This window comes from Protopterus annectens, chromosome 1.part0 (assembly GCF_019279795.1).
Source record: "Protopterus annectens isolate FY-2018-M chromosome 1.part0, PAN1.0, whole genome shotgun sequence".
Classification (NCBI taxonomy): Eukaryota; Metazoa; Chordata; order Ceratodontiformes; family Protopteridae; genus Protopterus; species Protopterus annectens.
In genome coordinates, this window is record NC_056725.1 from 832,137,910 (window position 1) to 832,153,429 (window position 15,520).

At 41.8% G+C, this 15,520-nt stretch overlaps 1 protein-coding gene across 7 annotated transcripts in view; it reads right to left on the reverse strand.

Annotated features, from left to right (window-relative positions):
* ARID1B (AT-rich interaction domain 1B) overlaps window positions 1-15,520 on the reverse strand; it is a 1,953,609-nt gene that overhangs the window by 1,260,228 nt on the left and 677,861 nt on the right. The gene's annotated exons all lie outside the window — the stretch shown is intronic.

Genomic DNA, 15,520 nt, shown 5'->3' on the forward strand with positions numbered 1-15,520 from the left:
CATTATTCTTTACTCTTAGGAGAGTATAAAAGCTACTGGAAAGTACTGGAGGTGGAAAGCAGAAGACAGTCCTCCACAAACTCATGAACACTGGCCCTGGCAAAACCCGCCCTGGCCCTGGAAATGCTTTCCAATTTGTAACATTTGGTAAAACTTAACAGAAGACCAATTAGCAGCTTCCAAATTGCATCTAGAATCCAGAAAAAAGCACCAGAAGAGGTCACTGCTCTGGTAAAATAAGCACAAAAAGAGGAAAACTGCTTGCCATAAAAACAACAGCAAAAGGAAATTAACATAGAAATTCAGGAGGTGGGTTTACTAAGACACTGCCAACTAAACTGTTCAGACTTCCCAACATGTTTTGCCTTGCTCCAGTAATACTAGCGCTGTCTATGTAAATTCAAAGTGTGAAGAATCCTCTCACTAGGACTCTGTAGAGAAGGGAAAAGAGAAGGAAGATAAACCGACTAACTCATAGACAAATCTTTAACTGCCTTGGCCATAAAAAAAAGATCGATAGGAATAGACACCCTATCCATGTGAAAAAAAAACAAAAAGGAAGAACTGCCATGACTGCTTTAAGTTCAAATACCCTCCTGGCAGAAGTAAAACCCACCAACAATACAGTCTTCCAAGTACAATGCTGTAAGGAAGAAAAAAAGCAAACTCAAAAGGGGACAGTTTCAATTTTTCAAGAACAAAATTAAAAGTCCCAAGGAGGAGCAGGAACAGGCTTTCTTGGAGGCAGATATGAAGTACACCTTTTAAAAACTGACTTCAAAGCTGGAAGCCAAAGGTAAATTCTGAGGCACAGGTGGAAATGGCTGACAAATTAACTTTAGCAGATGAATATGCCAAACCAGAATTTAGCAACTCGCACAAATAAGAAAGGACCTCAACAAAAAAGGGCCCAGGTCTTGTTTGAGGCACCAAACAGAAAACCTCTTCCATTTACTCACAATGAATTCCATTTACTCTCACTGAATTTTGTAGAAGTGGGTTTTCTGGCCTCCTGCAAAACCTGAAGCATGTTTCAGAAAATTGGTACCCGAAAGGAATCCAAACCCTACCCCCCAAAGTGACAGCTGAAGGGTGAACAAGAGTGAATGAGAGACTATGTGAGAAGATCATCCTCGAGTTAACTTGTAATGACTGCCCCTGGCCAGATGAAACAGAAGGGTGAACCAGTGCTATCTGGAGTCATCCACAAGATTTTGGGTAACCCACATAATCTTGTGCAGGGCCTGTGGTGTACAGAACAGGGGGGCAAGGCATGCAGAAACATTCCCTTCCAAGAAAAAGGGATGACATCCACTTCTCAAGCCTGAGTACTTGGCACTTTGGAACAGAACTGGGGAAGCTGTCTATTCAGAGGGAATGCTACAAGATCTACCAGAGGAGTACCTCACCAATTTACAATATCCAGAAATATTCCTATGAAGCATCCATTCATAACGATTTGTCCTGGACCTGCTCAGAGAGTCTGCCACCAGATTATGCTCTGAAGGGATATAAACCACCTGCGTCAAGTGATGGCAGACTGCAAAATCCCAAGCCTGAAGAGTCAGCCTGCAAAAAAAGAAGTTATGTACTCACCATAACGTTCCATCTCAGAAGTTCTACTTCATTTGTCTTCAACCTGTGGGTCTTTGGATCCACATCGGATCAGACATGGCTGCATTTTCCAGTTACGGCTCCGAACTCCATACTGCTCCCCTTACCCACAATGCCCCGCATCTCCCTTCAGATCAAGTCTGCTGCCTAACCGGTATCAGATACCCAACCTAATGGCACCTTATCAAACACCAATCGTCACAGGAATAAGCCTAGCCTGGACAGGACCAAGGGTCCCAACAATAACCGTCCGATGCAAAGGACATGTCATATCCCAAAGGATAAGGTTGGGGTGAAGGAGGGGACGGTTGAAGACAAATGAGTACATAACTTCTTTATCTGAAGTAGTTTACTTCATTTGCTCTTCAACCTGTGGGACATAGTCCCCAGCTACCTACCTCTTGGGAGCCACTCATGGAAGGATATTCTGGAGCACCGCAGAACAAAAGGATGCTCTACTCCTAGACACCAAATCCAGTTTATAATGAAAAATAAAGGTGTGAGATGAGGCCCAGGTAGCAGCTGAACAGACATCATCCAAAAAGACCCTAGACCAAAAGGCTGCTGACGTAGCCACAGATCGGGTCGAATGAGCCTTCACTTTTCCTGGTACAGACAAACCTCTTTCTGAATAAGATGCAGCAGTGTCGGATCCGAAGATCCACAGGTTGAAGAGCAAATGAGGTAAACTACTTCAGATCAGATAAGATTTTGTGCCCCTTTGTTGATGCACCATATGACTGTGGTAATGCCTGTAAAAACCTTTAGAGGACCTGGAACCCAAAGGGAGTGAAAAGCCTGGGCAGTCAGAAGTACAGCCTTTCTTCTCCTTGACATTGATACCGTCTATCAATTGTTGATGGGACCAAAGGACCTGGACTTTTAGGTTGTTGCAGGATGCTCAGTGACCATGATCAGAAGCATCCATGTACAACTCCTGAGCAAGAAGAGGAACCTGAAAAGGCAGACAGGATTCAGGAATTGTGATGAATTCATCATCAGAGCTTAAGCTTGAGACAAGGCAAGAGTAACCAGATACTAGAGGGTGGCAGTGCTGCAGCCAAACAGTCTTGAGATACTACTGAAATTTCCTCATGTGAAGTTTGGCAAAAGGGACAGTGGCAATACTGGATGCAATTTACCCCAAGGCACACAGACATTACCTAGCAGGAATGACTTGAAATAAACGGTTAGAGGAACTTGGGAGGTGGGAGACCAGGCAACATTGGAATGCAATGAATCCTGCAACCCAAAAATGCCTGTTTCTAATAGGGAGTGTCAGAATTTTTGAGGAGTGTAAACTTCACACTGCAGAGGAAGTATAGTGAAGTGTATATTTTTAAGCAAGGGCTGCTGAGAGGGGGCTTAAATTATAAGGTAATCCAAATAAGGGAACATCTGAATTCCCTGAAGTCTGCAGAAGGCTACCATAGAGGCCAGACATTTGGTAAAGCCCCTAGAGCTGTAGAAAGTTCAAAAGGCAAAGCAGAGAACCAATAATGAAAGGAAGAAAGAAAAACTTATGGGAGAGAGGGTGAACAGCAATATGGAAGCAAGTGTCCTTCAATTCCAGAGACTACCCCCACTCTCCCCTACCAAACTTCCCAACTCACTCTTAACAGCTCATCTCAGCTTAATAATAAAGTGGCCCACCTTCATGCTCTCCTGGATGTATACTCCTTTGACTTCCTATGTTTGACAGAAACATGTTTAAAACCTGGAACCCATGACAATGAAATCACACCTCCAGCCTATAATATATTGAGATGTGGTTGTAACAAAAGAAAGGGTGGGGGAGTAGCATTTCTATTCAAATAAGGCCTAATAGTCACCTCTTCACCCTACAACCCTCCTATGGAAAATAATGCTGAAATACTCATGTCCAAAATACAGATCAATTCTAATAAATCCATAAGTATTATCTGAATCTATTTACCTCCTGGGAACGTCACTACACTATAGAATATACTTAGCTGGGTCGCATCATCCTTCCCTCAAGAAACTATAATCCTAGATGACTTAAATATTGATTAGAAGAGCAATAATACTGACCATCCTACTTCCCATATTAACCTTCATGGCTTCTCTCAAACCATTACCTCCCCTACTAGAATTAATAAACCAAATAAAATAAAGACTACCTTAGACTGGAGTCTTATAAACAACTTTCAACAAACTTATAAGGTAGGAACCTTCCCTGATAATGTAAGTGACCACTCATTAACCTACATAATCAGGGAAAAGATTGATATTGTCCAACCCACATTTCGGACAATTTGGAGCATCAAGCATTTTAACATACAGCTATTCCAAAGTGAAATTATTGCTTGTAATTGGTCTCCCCTACAAGCCCTACAACTTGAAGAGGCTGTCAAATACTTCGACTCTAAATTCTTAACTATCCTAGACCACCATGCACCTAAGCGTACCATCAGAATTAGATCAAAACCAGCTCATTGACTCTAAAGAAACCAGGCAAAAAATCCTACTCAGAAATAAAACCTGGTACAGGTGGCGAAGTACTAAACTTACAGCAGATCAAGTATTTAAACTGAGAAATTTGACAAAAAAAAGCAATACTCTCAGATTTAAAAAAAACTTCTATTGTAAAATGTAGCAAACACAGCAAAATAATCCACAAATTCTGGGCAAGTATCAATAGACTCCTAATCCCTGGTCACTCCAGTACACCAAGCCCAACAGGCACTAATCTGAAGACCCCAATAAAAACCGCCAACACCTTTAATACCTTCTTTACTGAGGCCATACAATCCCTGGCCAGCCAACTATCCCTTGATAAACTCTACCTTTCCTATCCCCAATAACAGCCCTTTTCCCAATTTCAAATTACAACCCATCTCTACTAATTTTATTTACAAACTCATCCAAAAACTGAAGCCTTGTACTCCTTCTGCTGACCAGATCCCAGCTGAATGTTTGCAAAAAGCAGCTACATCTGTAGCCTATCCCATATCTATTCTTATAAACAGAACCATAAAGGAGGGAACCATCCCAGCCATATGGAAAATTCCTCACATTATTCCCTACATAAAGGGGGCAACTCAAATGAATATTCCAACTACCTACCTATAACTCTATCATCTCCTTTAGCTAAAATCATGGAAGGATGCATTCATCACCAGCTACTGAACCAGTTAATTCAGCATAACATACTAGCGAATACCCAGCATGCTTTAGGCCATTCCCTAGCACCACTACTGCCCTTCTTTCCTTCACTGATTCTAGTAACAGAAACCGTAATAATAACATTCTCTCCTCAGCTCTCGATCTTTCAAAAGCTTTCGACATGGTTAACCACCCTTTGCTTATAAATATTCTAAAATCACTTTCTTTTGATACACTAGCAATACAACGGTTCACTTCCTACCTCAGAAATAGGCAGTAGGCAGTGCTCTGGGAGAATAATCCATCATCCCTCCTGCCAGTCACCTTGGGTGTCCCCCAGGGCTCAATCCTAGGCCCTCTACTTTTCTCAGTATATTTATCAATGATCTGCATTTAGCTATTCCACAAGCTATCTGGATACAATATGCACTTATTTGCACAGCCAACTCTTCTTCTGAACTACAATCCATAACTCAGAAGGTGTTTAACACAGTAGAGTCATGGTTTTTAAAGCGTTATCTCCTCTTGAATCCCAGAAAAACAAAACTCCTACTCTTTACTCCTACCCGTAAGTCCACACCATTAGACTTCTCAGTCATCTCTAATAATGGTACCCTCATTTCTCCTGACTCCAACACCAAACTTCTTGGAATTACAATAGATAACCTTAATTTCTACTCTCACATTAACGCTATAAAAAAAAGTTAACAGAACAATGGGCTTCCTACACAGGATTAGACCCTTCCTTATCTCTACAACTAGAACCACTATATCCCACTCACTTCTAATCTCTATACTGTTCTATGCCTCACCAATTTACACAAACCTAACTAAAAACAACCTGCTCAAACTAGGTAGCTCCTATAACAACATTGCCCGATTTGCCACTGGAAACCCCTTCAGAACCCATCACTGTCACAATCTAAAACAACTTGGCTGGCTTGAACTTCAGACATCGGCTTCAATTTACCCAACTTACCATTGCCCATAAGGTCCTTAATGAACCAAACAAAACTCCAATACTCTCTAACCTCATAATCCCCTATAAAAATCTCGATACCTTACGCTCGTCAAATAAACTATTAGCATAAACAAGTCCAACAACATGGCAGGTGACTCTCTCTTTTCAAACACAGCTGGCAAAAGCTGGAACCTTCTACCTAGTGAACTCACATTACTTCATTCCCTACCCCTCTTCAAACAAAAAACTCAAATTATTCCTTAGAACACACTGGTTATGCCCTTGCAGTAACCCTGACTAGAATTTCACCCCTGTTCTACTACTTCCCAGTTTCTACTTTCAAACTAGATAATATTCTTTAGCATGAATGAAAGACTGAACTGTAAAACTACTGTAACATTTAAGTATTTTATTCCTCTGAAGATCATGTCCTAAATTCTGTTGTCATTTTATGTACAAAACAATGTATTTTAAATAACTGCTATTTACTATTTTATTGTAAGCTACTACCTAGTTACTTACTGTTTTGTTTATTTTTATTGTAATCTTTAACCTTTATTACTGTGGTTAAGTTTGGAGCTTTTCTCCCCGGGCCTTTACTGAAAATGGACATATATCCAGTTAGACTAGCCCAGTCAACAAATGTAAAATAATAAATAATCATCACATCAAACCCATAGTGTTTTGGAAGATGCAAACTAAGGATCAGGTAGTACTTCCACAGTGTTCCAGGCATGTATCTGTTTCAGGAAGGAAACAGCAGCTGCCATACCCATTGCTGAAGGGAGTAAAGGTCCTGCCATGGGTTTTAAAGCAAAAGTTAATGCAATGTGCTAGCTACTTTGAAATAGTTTTTGTCAAAAGCTATCCTTGTTTGTAATAAAAATCACACACTGAGCGTGCAAACAACCAAGTCCAAAATGAAACAGATTCACTGAATAAATGCACCCTTCAAAACAGTAGCCTTTTGCCAAATTCTTTAATGCACCAACACAAGATTAAGTGCTTTCATCCACAGGAATGTGGACTTCATTGGAATATCAATTAACAGTTAATTACACTATTTATAAGCCATTTTGGCACTAAAACAATACTCACAAAACATATTACCAATTAAATAATAAAACCATTGGGTACTAAAGTTCATTCACACAACGCATATGAAATTTAAAACTAACTAAAAGTCCTAACACACTATTTTTTTTACCATAAATTAAAAACTTAATGAATAAATAAAACTATGCACATAGCAGTATAAATATCCCAATATATATGCATTAATCTAATAAAGATTAAATAAAGCTTAAGATTTAATCTTATGAAGACAATAACTGAGTACATATTTGTTCCCAGTGTACTAATTAATGCACAAAACAATTTGCCTTAGATGCAGGTAAGAGACTCTGCTATGGCCAAGCTGATTCCTCATAGCACTACTATACTTTTCAACTTCCTAACACAAGAACTCTGGATAAAACCCTTAAATAATGGGGGGGGGGGGGGGGGGGCGCCGCGCAAAACTAGGGACAGACTAAATATTGTTCTTACAAACTTAGAATGCTGTCAGAAAAGGTTTCTTGTTAGCTTGCTTTTTTTTTCCCTGAAAGATATTTATATATACAGTGGACATAAGTGTATACACACCCCTGTTAAAATGCCAGGTTTTTGTGAAATAAGAAAGAGCATAATAAATCATTTCAAAACGTCTCCTGCCTTTAATGTGACTTGTAACCTGTACAATTCAATTGAAAAAACAAATCTGTTAGGGGGAAAAATATAAAAAAAATAAAAACAATTACAATAAGCTGGTTGCATAAGTGTGCAAAAGTACAGTTGTGTACACTTACATAAATGAAGTTTGAGTGTATTCACTTTTGCAGTCAGTGGAGGCTACTCTGGTGGAGTGTGCCCTGACCCCCTTGGGGGGAGGCTTTCTATGCTGTTTGTAGCAGAAATGGATGCAGTGTGATATCCATTTGGAAATATTTGCTTGGAGATGGCTTTGCCTTCTGCTCCTGTAGCAAAGCTAACCAGCAATTGATCAGACTTTCTGAAGGATTTATTCCTGTCCAGGTATAATCTGAGCTGTCTGTACACATCTAGAGAGTGAAGAATCCTTCCTCCCCTTGTTCTGGGGATTAGGAAAGAAGGTGGGCAGATGAATGGATTCGTTGAGAGCCATGCTGGACACCACCTTGGGCATGAAGGATGGGTTAAGTTCTGAGGGATACTCTGTCTGCATAGATGATGATGAAGGGTTCCACAGCCATGAGTGCTTGCAGCTCAGATACCCTTCTGGCTGAAGTGACGGCCAGAAGGAAAGCTGTCTTCCAGGAGAGAAATTTTAGCTCTGCAGAAGAAGCTGGTTCGAAAGGGGGCAAGGTGAGGTTTTCCAAGACAAAGTTAAGATCCTAAGCCCCTCTGGGGAAATGTTTGATCAAAGGGTGTGAGAAGAGGGTCTGCTCAGTGGGAAAATGGGCAGAAATAGAAGCATGAATTTTTATAGAAAAGAAGGACACTATTGTGTAGTAGATCTACTAAGTAATCCAGGACGAGAGGGATGGAGGGTTGTGCTGTATTGGCTCCCTTAGCCTGGATCCAGGTGCAGAACCTTTTCCATTTATCTGTACAAGACTTTCTGGTGCTAGGATGTCTGGCCTCACGGGCAACATCCAGAACCTGTTTAGAGTGGCAGATTGGTTCGAGGTTAAGGAATAAGCCAAGCTGCCAAATTGAGTGTCTGCAATTAGGGACGCATGAGTTCCCCTTCCCTCTGGATCAGGTTTGGAATCGGGAGGAAGATACCATGGAGGCAGTGGGGACAGGCTGCGCAGCAAAGGGTACCATTGTTGTCGGGGCCAGTCTGGAACTATAAGGATGGTCCTTCACTTTTCCTCCCTTATTTTGAGCAGTACCCTGGGGATGAGAGGGAGGGGAGGAAAGGCAGACTGATTGGACCCAGGGGAAGGACAGGGCATCCACTTAACAAGCCATGCAATGATGCTCGCTGGTGCAGAATTTTCTGAGTTGATGGTTGGTGTGGGAGGCAGACAGGTCGGCCTTAGGGGTTCCCCATTTCTGAGTTATTAGGGTGAAGGTACTTCTGTTCAGTTGCCACTTGTGTGGGTCTAGAAGGTTTCTGCTTAATTGGTCTGGCAGAGAGTTGAGAGAGCCTGGAAGGTATTGTGCTAACAGGTGTAGATGCATGGAAGAGGTGTGAACCAAAGGGTTATGACCAGCCTACACAGAGGGTAGGAGCGAGTCCCTCCCTGCTTGTTGATGTACCACATCACAGTGGGGTTTGTTTTAATCAGAAGAACCCCTGCAAAGAGAAGGGTTTTGAAAGCTATCAAGGCATGTTGCACAGCCATCATCTCTTTTTGATTGATGTGCAGAGGGATTTCCTGAGGGCTCCATTGGCCCTATATGCAACTTGCCATGCAAGTAAGCACCCCAGGCATAGTCTGATGAGTCTGTAGGGAGGGTCTGGGTGGCGGAGGTGGGGAGAAGGGCAGTCCCTTGTGGAAGCATGCTGTTGCCCACCAAAGAAATTCCTTTCTGAAAGAAGGAATTATAGGTAGAAGAGTCTCCAGGTCCTGAGAGTGCTGACATCAAAGGCTTTTTAGGTACCACTGAAGTTTCCTCATATGTAGTCTGGCATATGGAATGAGTAGAATGCAAGAAGCCATGAACCCCAAAGCTTGCAGGATTTTCCTTGCAGATAGCTGGGGTCTGGTGGCTAGTTGAGAGAAATAGGCTGTCAGGAAAATTTGTTTCTCTGGTGTAAGGAATGCCATCTGGGATGCTGTGTCCAGACTTGGTCCCAGGAAGATTATTCTTTGGGTGGGCACCTGTTTGGATTTCTTTTCGTTGATTGTGTACCCCTAGGGAGGTTAGTAATATCTTTACAAAGGCCAGGTGCTTGAGCAGCTTTTCCTGGCTGTCTACCTCAATAAGGCAGTCGTCCAAGTATGGGTAAATTTGAATACTTCTTTGTCTGCAAAAGGCAATGGCTGGAGCCAGACATTTTGTAAAAACTCTGGGAGCAATAGATAAGCCATAAGGGGAGAGCAGAGAACTAAACATGTTGAGATCCTGCCCTAAAACGGAGACATTTCCTGCATGATTCCCTGATAAGAATGTGGAGGTAGGCTTCTTTTAGATCTAGGGGGGCTAGCCAAGCGTCCTTGGAGAACATGGGTAGCAGCTACTGGAGGGTGAGCATTTTGAATTTTGGGATCACCAGGAAGGTGTTTAGAATAGACTGAGGATGGGGTGCCAGGTGACCTCTTTTCTGGGCATCAGAAAAGGTATGGAGTAGAAACCGTGACCTATCTGTTCTGCAGGAATGTGCCCTACTACTCTCATAGAAAGAAGGGAAAGGATTTGCTTTTGAGACTCTGCCCACTGATTTGGTGGTAGATCGGGGAATCCTTTTGGGCTTGGAAGGGTATGGAATGAAAATTTGTATCCCTGAGACGCAATGTTCAGAACCCATTAGTCTTTGGTTATGGTGGCCCATGTGTTTAAATGAAAAGAGACTTTTCCTCCTAGGGATAAGGGAAGGTGGGCAGAGGGGGTAGGAAGAGGAGGGGTCATTGTGAGTTCTTACCATAAGGGGGTGGCTTAGAACTCCCTAGTTTTGAAGTGGAGGTACTCCACTGCTTAGATCTCTGCATTCCCTGGGACTGCTGTCTGGGGGGGGGGGGTCTGTTTCCACGGGGCCTAGGCTGGGCTGGTTTATTCGGAGAAGGAAAAGACCAGTGCTTGGAGGGACAATGGCTGCTGAACCTAGGGGGCTGGACTTGCAAGAAATCCTGAACTGTTTGCATAGATTTTGCGTTTTCTTCCATCTTTAAGACCTCTTCTGCCTTAATGCCAAATATGTTCTTTGTGCAAGGGGGTATCCAACAATTTAGATTTGACATGGTCTGGTAGGGGCTGTTCCTTAAGCCATGCATGTCTTCTAATGTCAGATCTAGTGACTGCTGCCCTGCAAGAAGCTTCTAGTGCATGGAAACCACAGTGTAAAAAGTGTGCTTAGTTACTTGGCTTGCAGAATGCATTAAAGTCTTGTAAATCTTTACATTCTAGCCAAGCAAGTAGGGAAGACATTTTTTGTTTAAGGAGTTCCAGGGTATGTTGCTGAAATTTCAGCATATGGAACAGACAACTTAGTGCCCTGATAGCAAGAGTAGCTGAGGTGTATACTTTTTTTTACCCAATCTGTCCAATGCTGGGGAATCCCTGTCTGAGGGTGCGGGATTCTTAGCAGAGGTTGCTTTAATCCCTTTTGGCCCTTGTGAAATGACCTCAGGGTCAGATGTTGGATTTTTAAAAAGATATTTTTGAGAGTCAGGGATTCTACAGTATCCATCTGGTTTTCTGGGAGCAGGAGGTAGGGCATCAGGAGTCATGCTGGATTCAAGGAAAACATAGTCCACAACAACCAGGACTGGGGGGACGGCTAAGGGTCTGTGTTGTGGAAGATCTAGAATTCCCAGAGTCTCTTTAGACTGTGGGTAGTCCTGACTCTCCCTTTGGAAATGCTCCCTTAAGGTATGCAGGGTTTCCCCAAAAAAAAAATCCTCTGAGGGATAGGCTGAAGGAATTGAGTCCTCTGCATCAGAATCCTCAAGTGGAGAGTGGTTGCATGTCCTCATAGTCAGATGCATCAGATTCATCTGACTCTTGTTTAGACAAAACTATAGGGGACAGATCTCTCTTCCTTTTTGAGAGGGTAGCTTGGCTTCTCTTGATCAGCATTATAAGGTCTTCCACCATTTTAAACATTTGAGACTGAGGCAAAGCAGCAGGTGCCCGAGAGTGGGTCGTCTGTTTCTTGGGTGTGGTTCAAACCCTGGGCCTAAGAAACTCTGTCGTTTTTGAAAGAACGGTAGTCGCAAAAGCCGTTTTTTGTCGAGATTCGGTAGTGCGGAGGACTTCTTCGGAATCCAGTTCCTGCTCAGTGGCTCCAGATCCATCCAAGGTAGAGATTACCGCAGTATCCTTAGTCGAAGAGTCTTGTGGCATACCGGACTCCGAAAGGGTCTTGGTAGTGGCCTGCGACTTTAGTGAAGTGGGCATCAGGGGCTGCAAAAGAGCCTGAGTACCGGAGGACTGACGACAAGCTTAATGGAAGCGTCAGTTGGTTTGGACCCATGCGGTCTGTCTATCTTTACGTTTTTTTGGAAGATATACTGTCGGATGGCTTACCAAAGCCATATCGGAGTTCGAAGACTGTAAACAAAAACATCTGGCTACAATAAGAGCCCGACGACGGCATTGAACACAGCAACAACAGGGGACATCGTGGTCTGGGCCTAAACAAGTGATGCAGTAAGAGTGGAAGTGTCTGTGTGGTATTTGCTTTCCACAGGCAGACAATTGTTAACTTTTTCTGACATCGGTTAGTGCAAGAAAAAAGGATCCCCAACAGGGTACTTAGCTTTAGAAGACCCTCAACTTAAATTCAGAACAAAAACTCCAATAGTGGCCGACCAGCACTCGTGCGAGCTGCTTTTGCTTTGGGCTCCACGGCAAGAAAGACTGATGTAATGGTGTCAGTTGCCTTACTTTATACTACTGACGACCTGACGTCAGTCCTCAAGCGACAGCAACAGACGCAGAAATACTAAGCCCTCTCTTATTCAGGCCAGCCGAGGGCTACCCTGGCAGGGATAACCCAAATGTGATGACTGCAACAGTGAAATACAAAGAACATCCCTTAAACTAATACTTTGATTAACCTTTTGATTTAATTACAGCATTCAGTCTTCTTGTGTACAAACCTGCCATCAATTAGAAACTCCAATTAACCCCAAAGTTCAACTGTTCTAGTAGGATTTTCCTGACATTTACTCAGTTGCCTGCTACAGCAAAAGCCATGGTTCGCAGAGAGCTTACAAAGTATCAAAGGGATCTCATTGCTGAAAGACATCAGTCAGAAGGGTACAAAAAATTTCCACAGCACTGCATACGCTATAGAACACAGTGAAGACAGTCATCAAAAAGTGGAAAAAATATGGGGCAACAGTGACATTGCAAAAAACTGGATGTCCTCCAAAACTGATGAAAAGACAAGAAAACTGGTCAGGGAGGCTGCCAAGAGACCTACAGCAACACTGAAGGAGCTGCAGGAATTTCTGGCAAGTACTGGTTGTGTAATGCATGTGACGACAATCTCCCGTCTTTTCCATATGTCTGGACTTGTTGGGTAGGGTTGTAAGACGGAAGCCTTTTCTTATACAGAAAAACATCCAAGCCCGATTAAAATTTGCAAAACGATACAGCAAGTCTCCCAAAAGCATGTGGGAAAATGTGTTATGGTCTGATGACCAAGGGTGAACTTTTTGGCCACAATTCCAAAAGGTACATTTGGCACAAAAACACCACTTCACCGTGGGAAGGTGTTCTTTTGGTGATAACAAGCATGGAGGTGGCGGTATCATGCTTTGGGGTTGCTTTTCTTCAGCTGGAACTGGGGCTTTAATCAAGGTGGAGAGAATTATGAACAATTCCAAATACCAGTCACTTTTGGCCCAAAACCTTCAGGTGTCTGCTAGAAAGCTGAAGATAGAGGAATCTCACCTTTCGACACAACAATGACCCCAAGCATACACCCAAAATCAACAAATGAATGGCTTCACCAGAAGAAAATGTAAGTTTTGTAATGGCCCGGACGTAAATCCAATGAAAAATCTGTGGGGTGACCTGAAGAGGGCTGTTCAAGAGATGCCTTCTCAATGTGACAAATTTGGAGCACTTCTGCAAGGAAGAGTGGGCAAATATTGCCAGGTCAAGATGTGCCATGCTGATAGACTCCTACCCAGCAAGACTGAATACTGTAATTAAATCAAAAGGTGCTTCAACAAAGTATTAGTTTAAGGGTGTACATACTTATGCAACCAGCTTATTGTACATTTTTTATTTTTTGTTTCTTTTCCTAACAGACTTTTTTTCAACTGAAATGTACAGGTTATAGGTCACATTCAACTGAACTGTACAGGTTATAGGTCACATTAAAGGTGGGAAAAGTTCTGAAATTATTTACTGTGGTCTTTTTTTTATATTACAAAAACCTGGCATTTTAACAGGGGTGTGTACACTTTTTATATCCACTGCATACTTACTGACATTTGATTACCAGTAAGTCTGAATGGTAGAAGGCCATTTTCAGCAGAGGCCCGACAAGAAAAGCTCCCAAATACGACAAAACATTTTAAGAAAAATAATTTTGCAGTCTTCAAAAATAAAACAAACATCTGCAGTTTAAATAATAACAAATTAAACATAATACAAAGGCACTGGTGAAGAATTGATACAAGTTATATGACGAGAAACTTGACAGTTTTGTACAGAAATTAAAGGCAAGTCAGTCCAATACAAACATGAATTGCAATATGAAGTGAAGGGAAGGGAAAAAAAACAAGCTTATACTATATTTAGAGAGAAAGCCAGTGAAGAGAATTTGATAGCAGTAAGAAAGTAAGTAAAGAAGGGAGAGTAAGGAGATATAAGGAATGAAAAGGTACTTGTTCGCATTTATGGGATATAGTTTATCCTGGTTTTGAGCAAGAAAAGAAGAAGATTTTAGCTACGAAGTCTTTCAGAGCGGTTTTGAAAAAAGGAGGTGGTTACACATGCACCTATGAATAGACGTAGAGAGTTCCAGGCCTTAACAAGCTTGTACGAGTACAGAAAAGAACCAGCATATTTACTAGGTTTGTAGACAGACATGAGTTCTTGGTCACTGGATTGCACTGACCAACTGGGAAGATAATTGGGTAAAATGTTTTTTTAGTGCTGGACAGGCAGATAGATGCTGGGTAATTAGTTGTTTTGTAATTTTGTTACATTTTGCAGTGTTACTTAATATTAGTGTAGCAGTTGTTTTATTTTTGCAAAACAAAATTGCATTTCAGTTTTACACAAGGTCAAAATATGATAAAAGTTCAAATTTAACATAATTAAAACACTATTATTCTGGTTAGACTTTGTGTTTAACATTTGTCTGTTCTTCAATTTGTGTTTTGAATGTTGGTATCCCACAATTTCACTGGAGTGAGTGGGATTACATAATTACATACACAAACTGTATGTAATTAGTGCCCAGACCTTTGGCCAGTTGTACCTACTTTTCATGGGCCTTTGTCCAGATTTTTGATGAATCCAGGTTGAGAGTTTTCCAGTTGAATTATTAGGTTTAGATATGGTTAGGAGTTGTCCTTGGACCTCAAAGGTCTATTTGGGATGTAAGAGAGAAATATAGAACTGAGTTCAGGACAGGCTGACTGACTTTTCAGTTCAAGTGAGATGAAGACAGAAAAGGTGATGAAGTTCTAGCCATTGGATTGATTTGAGAGCAACACAGAGACTGGTATTGTGAGGGGCATTAGTGACAATCTGGCAGGACTCTAGTTTTTGTTCTAGAGAGGACTGTAAGTTGTTTAGTACAGTGGCTCCATATTTGGGGGGGGGGGGGGGGCAACAGAAATGTACTGGCGAGAGTGGTTTCAAAGATGTAGTTAGAAATTGGTTGTGCCTGTACAGCATTTCCAGTTCTGGTGCTTATTTTTTTTTTTTTGTTATTCAGTATATGAGGATAAAATAAGAAGTTATGTACTTACCATAACGTTCCACGCAAGTATTTCATCTTGCCTTCATTCTTACTGATGGGTTCGGAGCTGATCCTCTGCTCCAAATCGGCCAAATGCTAAAGCTCAAGGTCTTCAAACAGCTTTTGGCCTACTCCCTATCCCATGATGCAATAGTGCTTCCCTCAGATCTTGTTTGCCCAATCATACTGACAACTAAATA